Genomic DNA, 8,545 nt, shown 5'->3' with positions numbered 1-8,545 from the left:
GTAGGATCCCAGACAATTCCAATCCCAGCCCACTGGAAATCCTAAACAGTCTCCCACAAGTAAATCTCCAAACCCCCCCCCCCTTTTCTCCCACTTCCTCATTCGTCAAAGAAGACAATTGCCGCTCAGGGCCATCTGTCTTTGAGCTCTTTGCTCTCCCACTTTTAAGGCTCACCGGGTTTTGGAAGATGGAGGGTCTGGAATGGCTTTCTAGTAATAACATGTCAGCCGGATGCTCCAGCTCTGCCTCCTCCTCCTCTTTCATTATTACCCAACTCTTCCCCTCATCTTCCTCTGAGCTGTGACCTCCCTCAAACCCTGTTGTAATTCTGAACTGCCTTCTTCTCTGGAAGAGTCAGGCTGGGGAGGTGGTCTCCACCATTCATCCTCTGCCCCTGGAGTGGGGCTTGTAGGTTCAGTTAAGGGCCCTCTTCCTTTCTTTCCTTTCCCCGCTAATTTGAGCACTGTTTATGGCAGATCCTTTCAGAAGCAGGCTGCCCATCCTTCTCATAATGATTGTCAGAAACAAGTGGCAGTGTCTCAGTTTTTTGCTAGTAGCAGTAAGGAACATAAGCTGGATAGACACCAACAGCAGGATGGTCATTCAGAAAAATCTAGACATTATTAAATTCCTCAGACATTAAAAGAATGGAATAGCATCATGAGCTACTGCCAAAACACTGTGAATCATGGGAAATCACTTCCAGAATTTATCCCTTCAGAAACTAAGGCCAAAGGTGGGAACCAATACTGTAAATCAGATTTGGATGTGGGGAATGGCCCTTTGCTTTTCTAAATCACTAGAGAACATGTTCAAGGACAGTTTATCCGTGCAATAATGTGATCTGTGTAGCCTTGCCAGTGTCTGCCTGTGAGGCCTGTACCACAATCCTGCTACACAAGCGATGGTCACATAATTTAAAGGTGCATGGGAGCTAGTGAAGTAAGTTGTGTGCCCAGGTCTCCAGTACAGGATATAATTTAAAGCAGGCCATTTGTTCATTTCAGACTCCTAAAAAAATAAATAATAAAAAGCAGACGGAGAAAGATTATCAGAAGTAGAGCTCAGAGTGGTGGTGTTTGTTCGTGTCTGTACACGCACTCAGAGGTTGCTGGGGGGGAGGGGCAAGTACGCTTGGGTTTTTCTTGGCCAGATAATTTAAATAGTTTCAGCTCACTATCTAATAGGTAAACATAATAAATCAAATGCACATTTAGAGGCAGAGCAATCTGATTGCTCAGATAAGCAAACCAACCTCCACACTTATTTCCTTTTCATTCCTCCCTTCTCTCTCTCTCTCTCTCTCTCTCTCTCTCTCTCTCTCTCTCTCTCTCTCTCTCTCTCTCTCTCTTACACACACACACACACACACACACACACACACACAAACACACACCACCAGTAATTCTGTTGGAAAGACATCTCTTACACACGCCTTGCCAAGTTCACAAAGTATGCTACAACCTAGCGATGGAAGCCAGTCTCTTTCACCTCGCAGCCTGAGTTGTTAGTAATAAAATACAGTGGAATGTGTGGCCCATAAGCTGCCAGATCTATAATGGGTGTGCGATGGGAGGGAGGGGGGACTTCCTAGGTTAAAGCAGTAGTGAGAACTGTTTGAGAGTGCAGTGGTTAGATGCTGGTGCCAGATAGAAGGCATTTCATGTCCAAGGAGATGACCTGGGGACACATGATACAGAGCCGTGCTGAAGCTAAACAGGTCTGGGTCTGATCAGTGCCTGGAGGGAAACAGCCTGGGAACTTAATGTACGCCGCTCTGAGTTCCATCAGGCTAGAAGGGTAAGATATACATGTAATAAGATAAATACATTAAAATTCTTCCCCACACAGTGTGCCAATCTTGGGGTTGCAAGGATTTGTCCTGGCTTTCCTCATTTGATGATGAACAGGGACTCATGACTCTGGTTTTTGCTAAAGACTTTTATTTTCAGATCGGAACAGTACATAAGGCAAGTTGCACAAGAGGTCAAAAGCATGGGTAGCACAGGCTAAGCCAATGAACCAATAAGCAACATGCCCCCTGCACTCTCCTTTGGGAGGATGGGGCAGGCCCAAAATTTATCATGGCAAGAGGCCAGGGACTGGGCAAGTAAATGGGCACTCCTTCTAGTGGGCTGGCTAGGGGAGGGTCATGGATTGGTGTCTCTGTGTCCTAGGTGATGGAGGCAGAGCAGATGTTGGCTTGGCATCAGATGGGCCTTCTGGCGGTTCCCTCACTGCAAGAAGCAAAGTTAGGGGGAACCAGGCAGAGGGCCTTCTCAGTAGTGGCACCTGCCCTATAGAATGCCCTCCCATCAGATGTCAAGGAAATAAACAACTATCTGACTTTGAGAAGACATCTGAAGGCAGCCCTGTTTAGGGAAGATTTTAATGTTTGAAGTTTTATTGTGTTTTTAATATATTGTTGGAAGCCGCCCAGAGTGGCTGGGGAAACCCAGCCAGATGGGCGGGGTATAAATAATAAATTATTATTATTATTATTACTATTATTATTACTTACTACTACTACTACTCTCAACTGCCTTCCCTGAATGGAGAGGCTCCTGTGTCACAGAGGAAGGTGCCAGAGCCAGCTCCTTGGCTGGAGAAGGTGAGAGGTGTGTGTCTGGAAAGAAGGTTATGAAGGGGCAGCACATCACATTACTCCAGTTGAGGCAAAACAGGAACATGCCACACACACATCCCACTGCCACACCACCACCATTGCCCAACCTCTCTTATCTGTGTTGTGTAGGCTTCTCTGCTGGTGGTGGAAGTTGCAGGCTGGGTGGCGGAGGCAAGGTGGACACTGTCTCTTGGGCTTCCATCACGCAAGGCAGGCACCTCCGGGCCTGAGGTAATGGCACAAACTTCTGAGAGTTTGATAGATCCTTCTTCAGAGGGCGGCTCTCCAGTCCCTAACCACTGGGGACTCTCATCAGAATCAGACATCTTTTGGAGTTCAAAATCTACTACCCTCATGCCCCTGGGACCTTCCCCAGAGTCCTCCAGATCTATCTCCCCAAGCTCCTCTCACTTATCAGGATCTGACCATGCCCTCCGTCACACCTCCATGTGATTCTTGACATCATCCCCTCTCCCAAGTGCTTCCACACACCCTGGTCATTGGGATTGGGTTTCTCTGGATAATGTCCACAGCTAAGTGGGAGGCATGTATATTGTCTTTGTTCTTACACAGATAATCTTCTGGACTCCAACCCTTCCAGTGGATCAGGTACTGAAGCCTACTGAGATGACAGCGAGAGCTCAGGATCTGTTGCACTTCAAACTCCTCCTGTCTGTCAACCGTGACTGTGAGGAGTGGGGTCTCCTCCCCGTGAGGAGAGAAGGGAATGATGAGAAACAGGGTGCGCTTTCATGGATACAGGGAACGCTACCAGGCTGATCTGATCATCCTGTCTTTTCAGTTGTTCAATGTGGCTGGTTTGAGAATGAAGATATTTCAAATAAAACTCTTTATGTTTTATTATGTTTAAATCTTCTCTCATAAACCAGAAACAATCACCGGGGACAGCAGTCTAGAAAGCTAAATGGAAATTAACAAGTACGTGAGAGAAGGGAGAGAATATGTGGGTCAACCCCTGAGACGTGAATAACCTGCAGTTGTAATTGTAACCTTTTGAGTCTTCCTGCAAATAAATGTGACCTGAATGCTGAAAGCTGAGAGCAACTGAGACTTCAAAACAAGCAGGTGAAAATTTGGTAGGTGAATAATACATTGATGGGAACACATTGTTCTCTCTCTCTCTCTCTCTCTCTCTCTCTCAAAGAACAAGAGAGAGGGAGAGATTCACTTAATACCACACCTCATTGTGTATCTCTAGATCTAACTGCCTCAGGTACAATGGTTATAGAAACACCTTACCAAGCAAGTTGGCCCTAATGTGAAAACTAATGTGTAATGGGACCGCAGGGAACAAGACAGTTCATCTAGTACAACTGAAGCATGAAATTCCAACATGCACCTAAAGCGAGAAAATATTCCACATCAAGACTCCATCTTGCAGGTATGAGTGCCAGTGACTTCTGTTTGCAATCATCAACTCATCCTTTGCTACATTTAGTTTGTGCCATACAGGCTACTTACTTCTTGGAGAATGGAAGAGGCTGGTAGATAATCAGTGAAAAGGAAGCCACACAGTCATAAAAGCCCAGATTCAAACACTTGCTTCAGACAATTTATTGCACAACCACCACATTTAAAACAAAAGTAACAAACAGAGTTTATCTGAAACGACACTTTAATTACTTTATTATATTGAAGAATTTTATGTACAGTCCCAGCAAGGCTTTATCCCTGCCAAAAGAATTTTTTAATAATGCAATCTATTGAATTTCTGAGGTCTTTGATGGCATTCCTTCTCTGCCCATTTTCTGAAAGTTGTCCTTGTGCACAGTATAGACTCACAACAGATTTTTAGAATTGATGCAGACACATGGCACATAATATATTTATAAGCTGAGAATATTACTAAAAACTAGGTCCTAAATAAAACACATGAAATGAATGGGACTAACAATGAAACTAAAAATCAGAGCAATTAGAGATAGGCAAGCCAAAATAAATGAATCATATGGATAACTCCATGGTCCCTGGGTGTCCCAGAAGCCTTAGGATACAGGAGACCTCTCCATAAGTGGAGACTAGTGAGGAAGTGGAAGGATAAGCAGAAGACAGAGAATGGATAATTGAACAGGGTGTCCCATCAACCCCAGCCAGCATGGCCAGGGTCAGGGGGAAAAGGGAGGTGGAGCCCCAGCATATCTGGAGGACACCTTGTTAACTATCCCCATATTAGAGAGTAAGTAATAGAAGTAATAGAAGCAGTGATGAAAAGATCAAAAGTGCATGCAGAAAGAATGGGTGACCTATAGGGATCTGTTGGACCTTACAGGGAGGGAACCCAGACTGAAACTAATGGAAGATGTAAGGAGCCGAGTTACTGATTGGTTATGGTATCATCAGCTACATGATATGCTGTTTAAGTTACACTATATAAAAAAAAATGGATTCCTGGACCAAAGCTCACAATTTGAAAGACAATTATTACAAAATAAGGACAAGCTATTGTCCAAAATGTATAACTTTTTATTAGAATGGGAAACAAAAGATGAGCTAGTCAAAGCTTTAATGACGCACTGGGCAATAGGTATAGGGCACAACATAGATTTAAACCTCTGGGAGAAACTTTAGAAGAACGATTTGAAATGTGCTGCATGTTATTCACTGAAAAAGAATTATATGAAAATGATTCACAGATGGTATTTAACTCTGAGTAGGTTGGCCAAGATGTATAAAGCAGAATCAGATATGTGTTGGAAATGTAAAGAAATGGAGGGAATGTTTTTTCACATGTGGTGGGCATGTAAAAAGGTAAAAGAATATTGGGAAATGATCTATAATGAGTTGAAAAAAATGTTTAAAATAACTTTCCGAAAAAGACCGGAGTACTTTTTGTTGGGAATAATTCAGACTGAGGTGTCTAAGTGTCAGCAAAATTTATTTATGTATGCAACAATGGCGGACTGAGTTTTGTTAGCCCCAAAATGGAAAGTGAGGGAGGTCCCAGAGAAAGAGGACCATCAACTTAAGATGTTAGAATATGCAGAGCTTGCAGGTTTAGCATACAGAATAAGAGAGCAAGAAGAACATATATTCAAAGAAGAGTGAAAAATATTTATTGAGTATACGGAAAATGATTGTACACAGCTGAAAACACTGGCAGCATTAAGATAAAATCAAGAGTGTAATTAATGTTTGAGTGATGTAAAAGTTGAGAACTAAAATGGTTATAGCAAAATATGCAGGAATGAAAGATAAAATCGTTGGATAGATCTGACAGTATGTAAAATGTTTATTTTAAGATGTAAAATTGAAAAAAAATAATAAAAACCTTTATATAAAAGTACATGCCAAAAGAAATATGGTAGTGGGCGGAATGCACAACAGAATAAGAAGATTGGAAATAGGAGGCAATAAAGAGGAATGACTAAGATCTCATTAGTAAATTAGTCATTCAAGAGAAAAATAAAATAACAAATCAAAGTAAGAGTGGAATTAATTGAAAGAAAATACCCAATTTGAACAATATTTGACAGTTGAAAATAACAAGACTTAGCCAGTTATGGCCTCTGAGAAAAAAGGAAGGGAAAGTATAGCACCAGCCTCACTAGCTTGAGGAGAAAGATAAGCGGGAACATCATCAACTGACAAAGTAACAGAAAGAATTGGAAAAGGAAGAAGCATCTGGAGGAATGCTTAAACAAATTTTGACTTTGACAGGTTTAGCTTTAAAAAATCTGTACACAGCTTTGAAGAATTCACAGTAAGACAGGATAAATGATCTACAAAAGAACAACACTAAAAAGGAGAATAAGGAAAGATAAACAGAATGAGCACAGATGTCATAACTGATACTCAAAGGCAGAGGAGTGCCTCAACTCTGTGTGCACCCCAAATTAAGAGTTGAATCAGGGTGATTTGGGGAAGGCTCTCATATTTCCAAGCCTGACCATGTTATTAACAAACATCTCAAGTGGATCAGGACTCCCTAACCTTCCAACTTGCTTTGCGTCTGTGCCTGTCAAAAAACCTTTCCTCTTCTTACAGACAAAACAAACTGACTGGAAAAACACCAAAAGCTCAAGCGTAGAAGGAGCAGAGAGGCAGGCAGACCTTTTGTGATGACAGACAGTGCCAGTTTTCAATCACAGGGAATTATTTCCCCAGTGATTTGGGGAAATTAATTAAAATCTGTTTATGTTTCAGGCGGATCGATGCCTTCTGCAAACCAACAGAGAGATGTATCCCCCAAAATCCTTGGAGGAAGTAGAAGCCTTCACAATCACTCTAGGGCAGTGCCGGATTTACGTATAAGCTAAACAAGCTATAGCTCAGGGCCCCACTGTCTTGGCCCCCCCCCAAAAAAATCCACAGAGCCTAGGATTTGCTGATCAGAAGGTCAGCGGTCCAAATCCCTGCGACAGGGGGAGCTCCCGTTGCTCGGTCCCTGCTCCTGCCAACCTAGCAGTTCAAAAGCACATCAAGTGCAAGTAGATAAATAGGTTCCGCTCCGGCGGGAAGGTAAACGGTGTTTCCGTGCACTGCTCTGGTTCTCCCGAAGCAGCTTAGTCATGCTGGCCACATGACCTGGAAGCTGTACGCCGGCTTCCTTGGCCAATAAAGCGAGATGAGCATCGCAACCCCAGAGTCGTCCGCGACTGGACCTAATGGTCAGGGGTCCCTTTACCCTTTACCTTAACATTTCCAAAATATAAAATAAAAAACAAATAAAATAAAACCTACATACAGCAACTGTGTTTTGTGTTGTGTATGGACCTATTAGGTCCATAAATTACCATATATCATATATTCAACACAAAAAGTGCAAATTGTTGTTGACAAAGGACAGCTGAAGATATAAAGGGCCCCATTACCTTCAGTAGCTTAGGGCCCCATCAAACCTAAAACCGGCCCTGCCCTAGGCATAACAACCCTTCAGGGTAACATTTCCCCCACTCAAGTCTTTATGGGGATATTCAATAGAACAGAGTCTTAATTTGTTAAATTATCTCACCACAATCCCACCCTGTAATTCCTCATGTGATCTTTAAAATGAGATTTTTTTTTGGGGGGGGGTAAAAAAACCCATCCTTAGGCATAGACTGACAGTATGTTCATTTGAGAGGTCTTCTATTTGGGGAGTCAGGGAGGTAAGTCATGTTTTCTTACATCAGGTTTCAGCCCTGAACTGCTGGGTGACTAACGAGATACATATAAAGATACTGCACTCTCTGCTCTTATTGGTTAAGAACTAAACCTACCAGATGGCTCAGTAAAAAGATAAGCAGAGGGGAAAATGCCCTCCACAAGACATCCCTCCCACATGAAGCATGCAACATGGAGAGAAGCAGCGGCAGAGAGTGTAGGGCCCTGGATCAGTTGGGAAAGGAGAGAAGTGAAACTGGATTTAGAAAGGGGAAAGGCTGTGCATTTATTGTGCAACAATTTTCACAGTAGCCTTTAAAGCTCTGTTTCTTTAATTAACTTAGGAACAGTAGCAAAAATGACCAACCTTCGTGATACTGTTGCCCAAACGCTGACCTCGCATGTCTATTCATTTGTGCATTCAGTTACCGCAGCATCAGATGGCAACTTCCATGAGGGACACAAAACTAAGGCTATTGGAGATGCTACAGCCGATACACAGTTACTTATGAAAAAGGTATATGGAAATTGGTATGGAAACAATGGGGAATGATGGGAAGGGAGGGAGAATTGGTAGGTTATTGGGTCCCAATAAGTCTAGAGGTGCCAGTGAAACTCTATACTAGCCTCAGAGAGCAGAAAAGTCAGAGAGTGGAAAAGGCTACTTGGGAAGCAGGGGAGTGACTCCATCTGAAGGCAAGTCTCTCTCTCTCTCTCCACACACCTTTCCTGGTTGAACCTGCCCCCAGACTCCCCTGATTTATCATGGGTAAAGATGGAGGAGGAATTGGATTCAGTTCACATTGCAAAGTGAA

At 42.9% G+C, this 8,545-nt stretch overlaps 1 long non-coding RNA gene across 1 annotated transcript; it reads left to right on the top strand.

The window, feature by feature from the left end:
* The first annotated feature begins 1,645 nt into the window (after positions 1-1,645).
* On the top strand, positions 1,646-6,922 carry LOC309379916. The gene is made up of 4 exons (XR_014172671.1): positions 1,646-1,801; positions 3,518-3,724; positions 3,847-4,029; positions 6,792-6,922. It is a non-coding gene; the product is annotated as an uncharacterized lncRNA (long non-coding RNA).
* Positions 6,923-8,545: the final 1,623 nt, after the last annotated feature.

The sequence above is a fragment of the Podarcis melisellensis genome (assembly GCF_964234715.1).
Source record: "Podarcis melisellensis genome assembly, chromosome: 11".
In the NCBI taxonomy this organism is placed as follows: Eukaryota; Metazoa; Chordata; class Lepidosauria; order Squamata; family Lacertidae; genus Podarcis; species Podarcis melisellensis.
This window is presented reverse-complemented; position numbering and strand designations above follow the sequence as displayed.